Raw genomic sequence first — 16,292 nt, 5'->3', positions numbered from 1 at the left:
ACTTGGAAGATTCCATCCGCAACCTGGAATGGAAATCTTAGTCTGGAGTGTCTAAGACACTTTGGAGTGTCTAAGACACTCGAAGAAGTTTGTGAGGGCTTATGATCAAGAAAAATCACAGATCTTCTTGGGTCTGAGTAAGAACAATCTTCGGATTGTCACGAGGTTTTTAACAGGACACTGTCTCCTCAATGAACACCTCAGTATATTGAAACTAAGAAGAAACGGCGAATGCAGATTCTGTGGGGAAGATGGGGAAACACCAGTACACCTCATAACTGAGTGCGCCGAGACGACAACCATTCGTGCCATGAATTTTGGTACGACTGATATTGGAGATGGAGAACTACCCTCTATAAAACCGTCCCAGATACTGGCTTTTGTCAAAGCCCTGGGACTGTATGATGAGTTATGATTCAAGAAAGGGGGACACAATGGATCTGTAAGGTCGAAGTGATTAACCCCCCTCCCACTCATTCTAAATTCTAAATTCTAATGTTGCAATTTCAAATAAACCATATTCGAAAATGTCAAAAGTTGACATCTGATATGTCATTCTATTAAGAGTATCATTTTTTATCGAATAAAGCAACAAAACATCGAGGGTACAATTTAAAAATCCAAAGTTGTAGTAATTTCTGATGGAACAGGAAGTGACAGGAAACAATCAATCAATCAATCCTAATTCATCAATCGAATAATCCTATCAATCCTAATTTATGTCATATATTAATCTACCAAATCTCGATTTTTTATCTAAAAAATTGTAGCCGGGAGGCACGTATAGCCGCCCATACTTGATATTTTTTTATCTCAAAAACTGCGACTTTGACTGATTTTGATGTTATTACAAATTTTGTTGCAAATATTATTCCTAATCTTAAATTGAAAACCGCGTTTCCCTAGCTACTGTAATTTTTGAGTTACGATTTTTTAAAATTTTTAATCCCCTCCCATACCCCTTTTCCAACCCTCCACCCCCACCAAAAACTAATGTCCAGATTCTCGGGTGCCACAGTACATTTTGTCAGCGGTGCCAGTTTACCCTAAGCGGACGTTATCTTAAGGAAATACTTTACCTTTTATAATAAGCAGAATAAACGAAATCAGTTAATTAGATAAATATACATTATTACAATAAGAACTACGTCAACATATTAGCATATTATATATAATTATGTATGCTGAAATGAACTAAAATATATTCAATTTATATGTAATATCGAGCAACTTTGCTTTTCTATCATTAAACGTGACAACATTGACTTTTTTTGCCCGAATTCCTTCCGCTGTTTTAGATTCGTTTGTCAGATAATATTTTTGTGTCCAGTTTGGTTAAAATTGGTTTAGCGGTTTTTGAGTTATCGTGTTACAGACGAACAGACAGACAGACAGATACACATGATGAAAATATTTTGTATTTAGGTCATTTATGACCCAAATAACTCATTTTGAGTGAAATTAAAAAACTTGATAGAAAAAAAGAATGATAGGAAAACAATATAACATACGAACATCGTTCAAAACACAAAATACACATAGGTCCATTTTAACCCACACTAAACCAATGAACATTGGACAACAAAAAAAAATTTACCAACATACCATGTGAATGTGATAAATTTTATATTCGTGAAAGAATCTAGACCCTGAAGAGTCTATTTTGTACGCTGTACTTTCGGTACGCTGTACTTACGCTCTACTTAGGTTTTAAATTTTGAAAATCAAGTGAGGTTAAAATACTATTTAAATTTGTAATTAAAGTATATAATTAAATTAAGGGAAATATTACAGATATTGAAAATTACTTACCCCAAAATAAAAGTATACAAGCCTGGGTAACTTATCCAACAGCAGCAGCTGAGCACGGCAATGTTGGACAGGGTTGAATAGGATGAAATCCAGGAACTACTGCTACATCAGCAAGGAAACGAATCTTCGATGAGTTGGAAAACAGGATGGATGTCTCTGTACCATGTGATAACGTGCAAGTGAATGTAAAAATAAAACCATCAAAGCAAGAAAGGAAAACCAGGAAAAAGTAAAAACCAGAAAGAAAAAACAAAACCCTGTGGACAATATTTAAATTAATATTTGTGGATTTTAGGTTATGATACCCCAAAGCGTAACTAACAACTCATCCAGCTACCATCGATAATTAACAAAATTAGTGGATCCATTCCAAAATTGTCCCAATATAATGAAAATTATTGAAAGAATAAGAATAGAAAAAAGCACAAAACGTGAATAAGTTAACTTACCAAATATCTGGCCACATGGCCCACCAAAAAAAAACAAATCTATTTTGGTTCAGGCAAACCCTTGTAAAAATTTATAATATTCTCCAACAGCATCCAAAAATTCCACTAGCAACCCCCACAGGAACCATACAGGCAAGGATTCCACCAAAAAAGACGCCAAGATGGCGATCGGAGGGAAAGGAACATAATCTTCGACCAAAATGAACCTTCAAAGATTTCATTTCAATACAGAAATTACATCAGAAAACGGAAGTTAGCGACGTTGCCGTACAGACCAAATAAAGAGGTATTTTGGGGAAAAATATTAGAAAGGTAAATTGAAAAGAAACTGTAAACACTGCGTAGCTCACCCGCTGCTGTTAAATATATATAAAATAATTATAAAGACATATTGAAGTATTATAATTAATTAAGAGAAATTTATAAACAACTAATAAAAAGAGAAAGGGCTATTATTAAAAAAGGTAGCAAGTTTAAAAAACATGCTACAAGTTAATCATCAGCTGATAATGCGGTAGCATAGCTAAAGAAATGCATATACGCTCAGATTACAAAGTAAAGTTTTTCGAAAAATTGTATTAACTTAGTGTTACTCTGTTGTACCACAGCTCCTATCTCAACTATACAGGGTGAGCCTTAAATAAGTGCCAATATTTTTAGGGGTAGACGATATTTCGACACCAGAAACACGCCTATGAGGTTTTCTTCGCAAAATAATGAAAATTCGGAGTTGTTTGAAAAATAAAATCATTTTTTTTTTAATTTTAAATTAAAAAGCACAATATCTTTATAATATGGCAGCATAGGTAGCAGATTAAGTTTACAAGAAATTATTTAAAACTCACCCCGTATTTTAAATTTAATAATCTATATTAATATTTGAATATATAAAATCCTTAAGTGACTGACTCACTGATTAATCACGATCCTGCTCAAACCACTCAACGTAAGAAGCTCAATTTTGGTATACAGGTTGATTCTAGGGTGTAGAGATTCGAATAGAAGGGATTTTTCGAAATTCCAGTTCCAAGGGAAACCACCCCTCAAATATTACAATATTTTTATTTTAAAAACGGTCAAGTTTCCGAAAAAAACGTTTAAACACGTATATTTTATTTTGTTTTTTACATATTTTAAGATTTTTTAAAAATGTATACAGGGTGTTTCGAAAAATCTGGTCATTGATTAATCACGATCCTGCTTAAAGAGCTAGACGTAAAAAGCTGATTTTTGGAAAACGGATTGACTTTGAACCCCTTGAATATTAGTATATATTTTATTTAAAAACCGGTGAGTTTTTCGGAAAAACTCTTAAACACGTATATTTTATTTTGTTGTTTTACATATTTTAAGATTTTTTAAAAATTTATACAGGGTGTTTCATAAAATATGACCATTGAATAATCACGATTCTACTTAAACTGATTGACGTTTAAAGCTGATTTTTGAGAAAAGGATTGACTGTGGGGTGTAGAGGTTCGATAAGGAGGGGTTTCTTGAATCTCAAATTCCAAGAGGGTGAAAACGCCTCTCAAATATTACAATATTTGTTATTTAAAAAACGGTTAGTCTTTCGGGAAAACGCTTGGACACGCATTTTGCTTAAACTGCTTGACGTAAAAAGCTTATTTGTGGCAAACGGATTTTTCGAAAGTCAAATTTCAACGAGTTGAAACTACCGCTCAAATATTACCCAGTTTTCTATATAATTTTTTACACATTTCAAAATTTTTCGCAAATTTAGAGAGAGCGTTTAAACAAAAATATGTCTATTAGACGAACGCTGCAAAAACTCTCCGTCATAGCCAGCAAACGCGCTGTTGGGTCCCAGTATTTATATATTGTCATTAAAACGTATATTTAGTAACTGACAAAATATAAGAATATCGCCATATTGTTTTTTCTCATGTTGACATAAATGTGGGAAAATTTTATCCAGTTCGTATGTTCATGGAAATTCTTGCTTTGCTTTATCATCACCATTACAAATGATTAATTCGGCGCGAACGAAGTCGCGAATACACGCTAGTTAAATATAAAAAAGTATACAAATTACGAATTTAAGTAACGAGTTATGTGAAAAACCTTCAACACTTACCTGTTTCTCCTTCCCCTAGGAGATGCAAGACCTTGTCGTTGGTGGGGAAGCTCCTGGTCAAGTGATGGGGGGAATCCCCCCTAGCACTTGGCTTGGTCTAAGAAGTAGAGATGTGTCGTTCGTGAATGATTCGTTCACAATGATCGAATCTTTAGAAAGACCCGTGATTGACTCGGTCACCTTACGTGACCCTATCAATCATATGACCCGAAACACAAAATCCTCTCCTGCGGGTCTTACTGAATTTGAACCTAAAACAACGATCGGATCATCGAAGATTGAAATGAAAAACTCTTTTCACGTATCGCGTCGTTCGAATTAAACCCCCGCCCGTTCAATGATCAATGCACATATCCGAGCCGCATTTTAATATCTAATTTACTGTAATTTACGTCTTATATTGTTTTCACATTATTAGTTAATCAAGGTAGGCATCGCGTCATCGCGATCGCGATAATATTTCTTCATAATGATTAAGATAAAATAATTCATGCATCATTTCATTCAGCGTTCCGAGTTTCGAATGTTCTGAATAAGTTAGGGTTACACTGAAACAGTAAAGCGATCATTCATATGAACGAATCATGATGAACGGGTCATTTCAATGAATGACCTGGTGAGACACGGGTCACGGGAATGAACCGGGTCTTCCCATCCCTACTAAGAAGCATCTCACTCATCGTCTTGTCCCTGACTGTAGTGTCGTGGCCAGGGAATTGCACCAAGACATATAACGATACCGGGCGGGGCTACGGACAGCCTCAACCTTGGGGCATCAGGGGGCACCCCATTGTATTTTACCCCTTACTTCTACATGCGGGGCTCTGTAGAAGTGGACCGACTGTCCCTATCATGGGAACACTATGAGATCTGGTAATAATAGTAATACAAACATCACCGGTGAAGCTGTGGGGAAACTCCCTAGCGACACTGGGAACAGTAACAATGAAAGTTCCAAGGGGCCAAACCCAAAGAGAACTATAGGAGAGGTGGCTGACACTTGCGTGAGACCATCCTCCGCAAGTGGCATACAAGTTACCACCTCCTCCAAGGGTCGGGAGCCTACCTCCTACCTCTAAACCCAACAGGCGACACAAGCTACCGTTTCGTCTACCCGGCCTGGGTCGTAGCTCCTCGACTGTGAAGGACACGGGTCTCCGTAGGAAGTCCTGGGACTGTATGATGAGTTATAACTCAAGAAAGGGGGACACAATAGATCTCTAAGGTCGCAGAGATTAACCCTCCTCCCACTTATTCTAAATTCTAAAAAATTCTACCTGTTTCTCGAACATACAATAAGACGCCTAGTTAAAGTTAAAGTTTGCATTCACCTCATATACTCCTATTAAATACCGCTCCAAGATTAACCGACGCGGAAAATTGCAATCGTCACAGATTTTCCCCGTAGAAAAAGGAGATCGAGACTTGGTCGGATAAGTCGATGTCCGCGACACGGATCCTTATTTCGGTTTTCCGCCGCCTCAAGTGCAGATTGGAATTCGTGGAGAGCTTCCAGTATTGGCCTCGAGTACACGCCCAATACCGTAAAGAAGTCACGGAGTTATTGAATTTAATCAACGGCAGGTGTCGGTCCAGCCATAAGATGTTGTCCCTTTACTTTTATATGAAGTCCAGACGGAAAATTGTCCTTATTTTACGTGACGCCAAGGCGTGAAATATATTTGGTGGCGCATAAAGGGCAGTAACTAGCGAATGTTTTATTTAATATTAAATGTATTATTTATAAATGTTGCAGCTTAAAATGTTTTACAATTGAATAATTACAAAAATACTTGTTGTTTCATAAGATCCTTCCAGGCTAATCTGTCTTCAGCTCGATGGATAGCCAAGTCCAGGATTCCATAAAGAAATATTGAGAAGACACTTGTATGTAGCAAATTCTTTTTTGTGTGGGTTGTTATTACTCTGCTCTGTCATATTCTTGTAAGACGCGTTGTGGCAGTTTTTGCTAACTGTATTCTGAATCTAATTTTTATTTTACAATTGCTTTCGTCATTTATGTTTGACCCGAGATAAACAGATCACAAACCGATTCGATCTCATTAAGCTAAACAGTAGATTAATGATATCGAATTTAGTAGGTTTTTTTCTCTCTCCACGAACATTAATTTGTATTTTTGGTGACCGATAGTTAGTCCCATTTCAGCACTTTCAGTTTCTACTTAAAACATTAGACTAGCCATTTCTTCTTCACTGGTCGCAACCAATGTTAAAAAAATTTATCTTCTCCTACACTGATGCTTCCATGCCAGTTTTCCAGAGCCTCTTCGCATAATATATTTCCTATATACATTAAAGAGGATGGATGAGAGTATAAAACCCTGTCGGGCGCCTTTATGTGTTTGAAAGTGTTCAGACATGTGTTCATCCACTTTTACCATTGCTGTGTTACTAGTATATAAACTCTCGATCAATGCTACAAGATGTTCAGGTACCTCCTTTTCTGTCAGTTGTGTTGCACATTGGTTATATATTCAAGGGTACCTCTACCTTTAACAAATCCTGCTTGTTGTTTAGGTATTTGGGAGTCGAGGTAATATTTCAAAAACTCATTTATTACGTTTAACATTTTCTTGCTGGGATGTGAAAAAGACAAGAATGTTAGTATAGTTTTTACACTTTTTGGTTGAACCTTTCTTATGTAGAGGTATGATAACTGAAGTTTACATGTCCGTGTGATATATTTACATGTCCTCCAAATATTGTTGCAGATGTAACACATTTTTTTTTATTGCCTCATTATCGATATTTTTCAAAAGTTCGCTAGTTATTTCATCTAAGCTTTGAGTTTAATTGTTTTTAAGTTTGTGGTTAGCTTTTATGATTTAGCTGATCATGATTTCAGGTTCTCTTTTAATTTGTTCTATGTTCTTTTGACTTTTCTCTGGTGCATCGCCAGCATAAAGTTCTTTACAGCAGTTCTTTGCATGCTCTGGATTTTTCTACAGTAGTTGTTAATGAATTCATTTTTATCTTGTCAACATTTGCGTTGTTTTGATTTATTTAAAAAGGAATACTTTAGCTGTGCCTCTCTAAACTTTAATCCCGTTTTTTTTCAGTTCTTTCATTTCTTCAATTAGCTACCAATTATTTTTTGTCATCCAGTTCTTCCTACTATGCCGATTTTAGTATGCTATTTAGTTGGTCCCATTGTTCATCAATTTCTTTATAATCTTTTTGAGTTTTTTTGAGCTATAAGTCTTCACTCTAAGGCTGCAAATTAAAGGCTCTTATTTTATTAAAAAACTAAAATTTCTGTCTACAAAGAATTATTGTCTACAAAAAATTTCATGTCGTGTACGTGAGCCAGCTTAATATAAAACGTCGCTATAGTATCGGGGACACAAAGGGTGCGGGAGACAAATGTTTGACCAATATGACCCTCTGAATCAACAACAAATCATAGATTTCATCGTCTAATATTTTTCGTGTCTTGTTCTGGCCGATTAAAAGATGCCTAAATTGTATTTTTAATAATATCTCAATTTAGATGACAATGGAACAAGGGTGGTTCATTAGCATATTTGGAAAAAAACATTTCTTAAGAATAATTTGATACCACATACTTGATATTTCGAGGTATATTGTCGTTATGAACGGCATGTTACAATTTAAAATAAACCATATGCGAAAATGTCAGAAGTTGACATATGATATGTCATTCTATTCACATATGATATATTCATATACCGAAGGTACCATTTAAAAATCAAAAGTGTAGTTAATTCCGGTGAAACAGGAAGAGACCAAAAACAATTGAACACGTCAATCAATTCTAATTTATGTCATATACTAACATACCAAATCTCGTTTTTTTATCTGAAAAAATAAAAAAGTTATAAAGCTTAGCCTCATTGCAAAAACAACCGATATATGACAGACCCAGTAGGTACATATTCTCTTGCTATAATATTACGACCCTGATAAATAAAATATAATAGAATTTCGAGTTAGACGTTTTCCACGTACAATAGACAAGGGAAAAATGATATTATATCCATCACAGGGCTTCGTTAACGTCCTATGCAAAGTACCGCACGTTGGAGCGAGTTTGCCGACGCCGAGGTGACGCTATTTTACCGTGAGGGTGTCAGAATCGCTTCACCTCCACGAATAATTAGAACAATAATTGTAAAGTGACACAATACCGCCTCTTCCATGGCAAAACTGTGTCGCGAGACGAGACAAGCGCCTGACAGGCCATCAGGAGATGCTCTGATAGATTAAAGTGACATGAGTAAGTCAGTGGCGTCGTGTATGTCGAATAAAGATATTGAAAAAAATAGAAAAATATTAGACAGTTAGACTGGGGTCCTTCAGACTGTTAAGAGATAAATAAGATATACAGTGTGGTGCATACGGGACATAGAAAATCCCATATAAATCCCCAAATGATTTTATGCGAAAATTGTATGAGACTTTTTTGAAGAGGCGTTAAAGTTGTACTTTCGTTTAGAATTTCGTTTTATTTGGAATAGGCGTTTCAATGTTGCTGTTGTTGTTGTTTGCTGTTGTTGTCTGTTGTGTGTTTATCTGTTGTTGTTTGCTGTTCATTACTCAATCACTTTGGGGCCTCGTCATACTACATACTATATAGATCCACCATAATTTAAGAAATAATCGAAATATTTGTATATCTAAAAGAACTTTACTAACAGCTATACTAATTAATAAAATGTTTACATAACTCCCCCCCCCTTCAGAGACAAACAATGTATCAAAGAATTGCAAAATTCACTCCTCACAATACAAATCCGTTAGGGGAAGAATTTTTGGCATTCCACCGAGATGTCGTTTTCGGTTCGTCTAAATTTCTGTATTGAAAATGTCCATAAAGAAACTGTCTTCGTAAGTATGCTTGTTGTTTTTCTTTGTTATTAAAAAATGCCGTATTTTCCTTGTATCCCCAGGCATGGAAGTCAATGCACATCTTTTGTGCAACATAAACAAGAATATTGAAAACATTGTTGTTTTTTCTTATTCATTATTTTTCTCTTCATACTTCCATGTGCTTAATATCGTGCCTTTAGTTTCAAACAAGCGCGATTTTGTTATAATGAAAGTCATGTTGGTACAACTCTATTAATGCGCGATTATCTAATTTTAACTTTTTAACATGTCTTGAAACCCGTTCTCTAAAAAACCTAAGTAACGTTCACCGGTCAATGTATCCTCGAAACTGTATGGCCAAGAAAAGTTGAACCTACAATAACAAACCAACAATAATCCTACACACTTTTCTTCGTTTGAAAAATTCATATTTACAATTTTTCTTTATTTTAATTTACAAAGTTTGGATGTGACAGTTTCACATTTCTGAGAGCGACGACGATTGAACTTGTTTCCATGGCTAACTCAGTGAAATTAGTCAAGAAAGATAAGAATTATCTATAACTCAGTAATTTTGTGGAAAAACATATTATAGCTTATATCGCTGAAAAGCTTATAAAATGGCGATTTTTATGAAGTCATGGCCAACTATGGTTTCCATTTAAAAAAAAACATATGTTTGTGTCATATGTCAAAAATGACAGGCTTTAGAAAAAATCGGAGAACACAAACTCATTAGGGATGTGATTATCTACAGCTTTTATCTGAAAACATTTTGTCTAAAATAGATTATAGAATAAAATTAGGGACAATTTTTAAAATAGCAAAAATTTGTGTTTTTTTCGAAATATCTAGTAAGCCATGAACTTTTTCAAAAATCTGAAAGGCGCATATTTATGACTCCACATAACAACGATTCTTTCCCTATTTAACCGACTCTCTATCTCCATTAGTTTCCGAGATACCCATAGAGAACACCGTAGGAAACTCACCCTGTATACAGTTGAATATACAGACAGTTGAAATATTAGGGAAAAACGTTCAAGTTTCGACTCACACTGTATATATATCATGCTACATAGTGTATTTTTTAAAAACACCTAGTTTTGAAAAGAAAAACAGTATAGTCAGTATATGTAGTCTATTAAAAATTATATGTAATTTGGTATTTTATAATGTTGGGAGAGCTTTAAATTGTCATTATGAACACATTCATTGCACCATAGATTGAAATTTAAAATATTATTTTTAAGCGAATATGTCAAAAGTTGATAAATGATTCAGAATATAATTTTCTATCAAATAAAGTGAAAAATTATGAGGGTATCATTTAAAAAGCAAAAGTAGTAATTTTCGGTGACACAGGAAGTGACCGAAACTAATTGAATACGTCCATCAATCCCGATTTATGTCATATACTAACAAAGCAAATCTCGTTTACTTATCTGAAAACTAAAAAAGTGGGATGGGCTACTTCCCAAAGACACCCGGTATTATAGTATAATAACTTCTAAGCAATATCAAAACACATTTTTATGAATTTATTATAGATATTATAAAACTGCAATATCACCATTTTACTTCGCATACCTGTACGCCTCTGGTCAAAAAGTGTCGCTCTAACATTTCATATAACGGCGGCTGTAGAGACACGTAAAGCTTCAGAAACTGCACTAACATGACGTGACAGTCATCTTTGAGAATGCCATCCAGCCCGAATTAGTTTGCGCGATAAAATATATTCCCGTATAGTGACTTGGCATTTGACACAACATTGTCTGCATCTGGGACGGAACGCGAGATACAATGCCTTTTCTCTCGATTTGACGCTAATGCAATTGTTTCTCTTTTTTATTAAATTTATTTATAAAAGGTAAAGCTTTTTATAAAAATATGAGAACGAGAATATTGTAATAATAGATATGTAGAATGTAGAATGTATGGGGGGGGGGGGGTAAACACCGTGACATTACAGATCTATTGTGTCCCCCTTTCTTGAATTATACCGAGTTATAACTCATTACGGTCTCAGGGCTTGTATAAAAGCTAGTATCTGAGACGGTTTTTCGGAGGTTGTTCTCCATCTGCGATATCAGTCGGACCAAACTTCATGGCATAAATGGTTGTCGTCTGGGCGCATTCAGTGCTGAGGTGTACTGGTGTTTCTTCATTTTCCCCAAAGAATCTGCTTCCACTGTTGTAGTATATTTTTGTGTTTGTAGTTATGCTAAAAATGAAGCGTTTTATTTTATGCGGTATTAATTTCATGGTCTCATTTTCTATCTACAATAATAATATAGGTAATATAAGGAAATCGACCCCCCTAATCGGTAATATAAGAAAATTTATATTAACATTAAAAAATAGGTACTTAAATTATTGAATTTTGGCTGTCTTGATTTGACGGTAATTAATTTGATTTAAGTTATTTTGCCGACTTTCTATATATTTTGCCGGAGACCAAATCGCAGATCATCATGATTTAATTCAAAAATATAGGCGTAAGTCATAAAAACCACTTAAATTACATTATATTGATTTAAGTCAAAGACTTAAGATTTAAATCATTTGAACTTTATGTTGAAATTGACTTAAGTTTAAATCATTTTGATTTTAGAAATGTCTTAAGATTTATTTAAGATTTAAATCTTTTTAAAACTGACTTGTTGCACCTCTGTTTGTATATAAATTTCTGGCCGGTGTAAATGCTTCTGGGAACAAACATTTGATTTTTATCTTTAACTCTTTCTCTAATTATATTATATATTATCTATTATATTATTCTATCAAAAGACAAAAAGAACGACTATTGTATTTTGTACTATACATATATGAGTACATACGTTTACAGCAGATATTTCAAATACGGTTAGCAGAAAAAAATCGAACTACCATAAAAACGCAACAAAGTTTATAGTCAGGCGTTATAAAACGGCCCTAAGCTAAAAACAAGAAAACGACATAATAAACCTCTTAATAATTGAAATGATGATCGTCAGTAGATGGCGCTAATAGCACGCAAACACCTGAGATCGAGTGCACGCCCGTAAAGAACGAATAGAAGGTATGGAGTGAGGGAGAGGCACTGACCCAGGATGTCGGCACTGAATTGAGGCTGCCCCACAAAGTGAGCAACATCAGCTTGCATAAATGTCAAGGGACATAACAAGGAGCAGGGACAGAGCGCTTGTTTGCACCAGCGGTAAATAGCTATTATTTATTTTTACTATAAATTGCTTTTACTATAAATTTTACTTTTTCCTTGGTAACTGCTGTATACAAAAAATAAAATCAGCAGTTATCTGCAAAGGATTAAGTTGGCACAAATTGTAACTTTAATTGTTATAATAAACAACATTTATTTAAAATCTACATAGATGTGATACAAGTACATACATAAATACTGCCATTACTCGCTGACGAGTATTCGACACGCATCAAAAGATGGTCACGCAAGGCGTTTTATTTCATGAGCTTTTCTGTGACTAAAAAGCCCGATACGTGATGTTATTGGCCTACCGCACTCCGGACATTCAAAAATCTCATTTCTTTGTTGCCTGTTTACTTTTTGGTTGTCGCTGTTAACTGAGTTTACAATTCTTCTCCATTGAGTTCTATTGTGAGCTGCTTGTTCCTACTCATTCTGCATGTTAATTCCCTTTAAATTTTCGTGGAAAATGTCCTTTTACCTTTTGAGTTGTCCACCCGGCCTCAAACCAAACCAAACCAAACCAAACTTCCCACTCATTCTGCATGTTAATCCCCTTTAAGTTTTCGTGGAAAATGTCCTTTTACCTTTTGAGTTGTCCACCCGGCCTCCTCTTACCGTCTACAAGCTCACCGTAAAACAGAGATTTTGGTATGCAGTTTCCTTGCATTCTGCATACATGACCAGCCCATCTTAATCGGGATTTTGTAACCATGACTCCAATACTCTCGCAGATAGCTTTTTCAAGGATCGATACGTTTAAGATATGATGGAACCACCAGATTTTTAAGATTTGTCTAAGGTGTCTCTGTTGCAATATGTTTATTGCGTTCATGTGTCGATGGTACGGCACCCAGGTTTCGCTCCCATAATATAACATGGTGGAAATTATAATTGCTCGGTACACGGCAAGTTTCGTTTTTGTACTCAAAATGTACTACTCATGATTGTAGAAAACAATGTCTTTTAATTTCCAGAATGCTGTAGAGGCGCTGCTAATCGTGTGCTGAATTTCAGAGTCGATATTGGTCTTTTCCGAAATCAAACTGCCGAGGTAATTAAATTCCGCTATATATTCCAATAGTTCATCTCCGATTTTTATAGCATTATCATGATCTTCCGGGGGAGTGCACATGATTTTAGTTTTGTCGATGTTTAGCTTAAGGCCCAAATCCTCGTATGCCCAGGTATATGTGTTCAACATTTCTTGTAATTGTTGTAACGTGTTTGCAACTAGCGTGCAGTCATCAGCGTATTGAAGTTCTGTGATGAATTTTGCAATGAGTCTTTTTATGTTGAACAGACCGCCGTCATATCTGTATCTAACGCCCAATCCTCTCTCCTGTAGTTTGCTGTCCACTATAATGGAGAGCGCTGAGAGCACGAATTTCTAAATTAATATGGTCGGTGACAGCCTAAGAAAAGCTTTATTAATTAACAGAATAATATAAATATAATGTTAGTTTTAACTTACAACAACCCACTAAGTAATCATCAAGATCAAGAAATCTTCCATTAGAAGAATCAGGTATTTAGGAAATAATATGTAGAAATTGCAAATTTAGTTATGATAGGATAATCAAACCTAGGTCTGGGACGATATGATAATCACACTGAGGTTTAAACATCATATGTTTCAGTTATGATATTGTATGTCTACACCCAAATATCATTTTTAGACACAAAATCGTAACAAAATATCTACTGAGAAACGAAAGTGTTTCGCACACTTTCGAAACTGATGGTATTTGTGTCATGCCACAAAAGTTCTAAAATTAATTCGACACATTTTAGATACATATATGTTTCGTAACATAAATCGCTTTTTGTTTCGAAATATTTTACTATTATTATATTATTATATTATTGAGCGGACATGGTACGTTCGCTGCCTACAGGCATCGCATCGGTAAAGCTGCCTCTCTTGTGGCGATGTAGAGGATGCCGGGCACGTATTATTGGAATGCGACCGACATGCGGCACTGAGAACTGAGACGGAAGCCATCACAGGACCTTTGACTGAGGGAAGCCTCATCACGGTTATGCTGCGTGATGAGCACTGCTGGAAGGCTGTTGACCAGCTGTGTCTCGACATTCTTACTGAAGTCGACGAGGTAGTGGCCGCAAGACGCAATAGAACTATGTAAATTGCCCTGGATGGGCCCCTGTCATTGATAATCGATTCTGGATGGGCCCCTGTCGTGATAATAAAGATTAAGTTTAAGCGGGCTACTAGAGCGATTCAACGTCGACGGAGTGACTAGTAAAGGTATGAGTGGATGCATCCGTATGCCTCACGGCGATCGACATCCATACCTAGCATAGGAGAGGGGTTTAGTGGGTATTATGCGGCTAGTAACGCATTGTCGCATCGAGCCCCACACTTCGGCGGTAAATCGCTTCCCCTCTTCTCTAACAAAAAAAAAGTACAAATACAGATATTTTTCTTATGCGATTTTATAATTATTTATTATACGCATTACAGAGATGATTTTTTAGGAATAAATGGAATAATAGCCTTGGTAACTGCTTTGTAGAAAAAATAAAATCAGCAGTTATCTGCATGGGACTACGTTGACACAAATTGTTACTTTAATTGTTATAATAAGACATTTGGAGACGCAATTGAAATGTGCTCGAAGATCTCGCAATTAATTCCAATGTTTTAATTAATAATCAGGCGGCTTAACCGCCTCAAGATAGCCCTTAGTGTGGTTGACTGGTCAGTGATGTTTTTACTGTGGAGTTTTCAATGTATCTCTCAAGCCTATTTTTTAATGTAGTTTTAATGAAGGTTTTTTTTACCACGTTGATATACTGAGGATGGAATAAATAAATTCCGAAAGCTTGACAATTAACAAAGTGTGTCAATTCCAGTCCAAACCCTTCCGACTGCAACCCCACTAATTCCTAGATTTTCTTTTTTACATTAATTTATATAATTTTATTTTCAGAGCTATGGCATGTAAATAAAAATTAATATTTCAGACAAAAATATTTTGTAGCAACAAATAATGATATACAGGCTGTTTCAAAACAAATGCGAAAAACTTTAGGGGGTGATTCCTTGTTCAAAATAAAGTGTAGTTTGCTTTATAAACGTTGGGTCAAAAGTCAACCATTAGGCAGATATTGCTGTACAAAGATGGCGGAAAAATAATGTTTTTATTTTTTATCTTGAAAACGAAGAGATAGACTAATGAAATTTTATGGAAGCATTACTGTTATGAAAACACACTTTCAGGTAATTTTTTTACTTTTTTAAAATGAGTGGAAAGGGTTGAAATAAACTACCCCTATCATTCTTGTTAACGAAATTTAAAGAAAAATCTTATCAAACACATGCAAATGCTTTAATTTGGATAGTTTAGTTTGTTTAGAAACTTTTTTACCTCTTGTGTTTTTTTGATAAAACTCATCGATTGGAAATTAAAAAATAAAATGTAAAGCATTACATGTCAGGACAAAAAACATTTTCTGATAAAGAATCTAGTGATAATAACGATAAGAATAATCATCTAGATAATAACGTATTGCAGTAGAGTAATGTCAAATAAAATAATATTAGGAACATCCTAAAAAGTAACAGCGGCCGACTAGATTTTTTCCTAAAAAAATTACAGCAGCCCACTAGATTCTTTACCAGAAATTTTTTGTCCTGACATGTAATGCTTTACATTTTATTTTTTAATTTCAAATCGGTGAGTTTTATCAAAAAAATACAAGAGATAAAAAAGTTTCTAAACAAACTAAACGAGAATTTATTTTGAATTTCAGCGCGTCAATTGTATATTTATAACTGCCCCATGTAAGCCACGGCCGCCGGCTTTTATACCGACAGGTAAAGAACTCTAGAATAGTCCATAGATCGTTA

The sequence above is a fragment of the Sitophilus oryzae genome, unplaced genomic scaffold, assembly GCF_002938485.1.
Source record: "Sitophilus oryzae breed Bouriz unplaced genomic scaffold, Soryzae_2.0 scaffold_1368_pilon_pilon, whole genome shotgun sequence".
Lineage (NCBI taxonomy): Eukaryota > Metazoa > Arthropoda > Insecta > Coleoptera > Curculionidae > Sitophilus > Sitophilus oryzae.
Note: the sequence above shows the minus strand (reverse complement) of the source record.